Below are 2,951 nucleotides of genomic sequence, written 5' to 3'. Positions count from 1 at the left end.
TTCATATCGAACTCAGCATTCAACTGGTCTTTTATCTTTTGAATCTCCTTTATATTCTTCGCTGCAATTAACATGTCATCCACGTATAAAAGTAGATAGACCATTGAACCATCGTCACACTTTTTGTAGTAAACGCAGCTGTCGTAGGTGCACCTTTTCAGCTTGTGACTAGTCATAAATGAGTCAAACCTTTTATACCATTGTCGAGGAGATTGCTTGAGGCCATAAAGAGACTTCTTCAATTTGCACACGTAGCTTTCCTTTCCAGGAGCTACAAAACCTTCAGGTTGTTGCATATATATCTCTTCCTCAAGCACACCATTTAAGAATGTTGTAGTAACATCAAGTTGCTCTAATTCATAGTCATGAGAGGCAACTAATCCCAACAAGACACGTATTGACGTGTGTTTCACAACCGGAGAGAAAATGTTGGTATAATCGATACCTGGGATTTGACTGTAGCCTTTGGCTACCAAACGAGCTTTATATCTTGGTTTGTCACCAGGGTGGATAGCCTCCTTCAACTTGTAGACCCATTTGCACTTAACTGTCTTCTTACCCTTTGGAGCTGGAACGAGATCCCATGTGCCATTTTTCTGAAGAGATTCCATCTCCTCGTGCATGGCAACCATCCACTTATTAGAATGTTTGGATTGAATGGCCTCGTTGTAGCTTGTGGGCTCCAGAACAGACTCAACTTCATTGGCAACTGTAAGTGCATAAGCGACAGAATTGGCTTGAACATATCTCTTTGGAGGTACAATCTGTCTGCGAGGTCTATCTCTTGCAATGGAGGGACTGTGAGGTTGGCTTGGAGCTTCGGCTGGCTCATGATAAGAGGAATGTTGATTATTCGAGGGTTGAGAAACCTTGACACCTTCATGAGACTGGTCCTCGAAAGATGAATTTAAAGGAAACTCCACCTCCACTCGAACTTTGTCTTTTTCCGAATTTTCATTTTCTCTGGTCTGAATGTTGGAGACAGGATGAAGCATGGCTTTTTCATCGAAGGTCACATCTTTAGATGTCAAAACCTTGCTTAGCTCCGGGCTCCATAATTTGAACCCTTTAACACCTGTCGGATATCCGAGAAAGACGCATTTAATTGCCCTCGGTTCCAATTTACCGTTATCAACTCGGGCATATGCTGGACATCCAAATGGAATCAATTTCGTGTAATCAGCAGGTTGGCCGGACCAAAGCTCAAATGGGGTCTTCTTTTGAATAGCACGAGAAGGGGAACAGTTGATAATGTAGCATGCGGTTGAAGCGGCCTCGGCCCAAAAAGACTTCGGTAACTTCGAATGAGATAGCATGCATCGGACCTTCTCCATGATGGTGCGGTTCATACGTTCCGCTACGCCGTTCTGCTGTGGTGTATGAACTACGGTGCGATGCCTCGTAATTCCTTCCCTACGGCAATAGGAGTTGAATTCTTCAGAACAAAATTCCAGTCCATTATCAGTACGAAGGTATTTCACTTCAAAACCTGATTGCTTTTCAACCAATACTTTCCAATCTCTAAAAGTTTGGAATACTTCTCCCTTTGACTTCAAGAAGAACGACCATACCTTTCTTGAGAAATCGTCAATGATCGTGAGCATATAAGAGGCTCCACCTTTCAATGTATCCTTCGCTGGTCCCCATAAATCAGAGTGTATGTAGTCAAGTGGCCCTTTCGTCGTATGTTTGCCACCGATAAAACTCACTCGCTTCTGCTTTCCAAATACACAATCTTCACAGAATTCAAGTTCGATTGATTTGTGCTCCCCGAGCAACCCCCTTCGACTTAGTTCATTCATACCATGGTATGACATGTGAGCGAGCTTGAGGTGCCATAGACGAGAGCGATCAGCGTTGGAGAGGGATTTAGAACATACCGAGACTTCGCCGGAGATAACTTGCCCATCCATAATGTAAAGGTTTGCGGATTTTCTAACTCCTCGGATGACCACAGAACCTTCCTTGAAAATATGGAGTTTCCCGTCTTTACCAACAAACTCGTAACCTTTCTTCTCGAAAGTACCGAGACTTAATAAATTTCGCCTAAGACCGGATACGTGCTTCACATCTTGAATCGTTCGAACAACGCCATCGAACATGCGGAACCTGAGTGTACCCCGTCCAATAATACGACACGAAGTGTCGTTACCCATTAGAACGTGGCCTTCGTTAACCTTTTCATATGAATGAAAAACGCTTCGGTTGGAGCTCATATGAAAAGTACACGCTGAATCAAGTACCCACTCACTCGTGGTCATTAAACCGTAGTCTGAAACGGATAGAAGCTCGCCATCGGAACCAGTTTCGGCAACATCGGCTTCAACGGTGTTATTGGTTGTTTTTCCCTTTGCGATTGCCTTTGCTTTCTCCTTGTTCTTTAACTTGAAACATTCATCGATCAGATGTCCCTTCTTGTGGCAATAATTGCAATACTTGCGATTGGCTTTGGACTTAGATCTAGATCGGTTTTGTGAAGAGCTACCTCTCTCGTTAGGTCTCCCTCTGATGTTGAGACCTTCGGCTTTAGAATCGCTGCTACTGTTCCCAACTATCTGCCTCATCTTTTCCTTTGAATCAAGAGCAGTCATTACCTCGTCAAGGACAAGAGTGTCCCGAGAATAGATAATGGTGTCACGAAAGTGATCGTAGGAGTCTGGGAGAGAAGATAATAAAAATAACGCCAAGTCTTCATCTTCGTATTTGACGTCCATATTCTCCAGATTTCCTACAAGCTCTTTAAAGGTAGAGAGGTGATCAGACAAAGAACTACCTTCACCCATCTTTAGGTTAAAAAGTCGTTGCTTCAAGTGTAGCTTGTTGGGCAAGCTTTTCGTCATAAGTAGCTGCTCGAGTTTTAGCCAGAGAGCCGCTGCGGATGTCTCTTTCAACACATCTTGGAGAACGTCGTTAGAAAGATGCAGACGGATCTGCGATGACGCCTTCAGATC

The sequence above is a fragment of the Lactuca virosa genome, chromosome 1 (assembly GCF_052849685.1).
Source record: "Lactuca virosa cultivar CGN04683 chromosome 1, Lactuca_virosa_CGN04683_v6, whole genome shotgun sequence".
Lineage (NCBI taxonomy): Eukaryota > Viridiplantae > Streptophyta > Magnoliopsida > Asterales > Asteraceae > Lactuca > Lactuca virosa.
The sequence above is the reverse complement of the archived record's forward strand: the minus strand, read 5'-3'. Positions refer to the sequence as shown.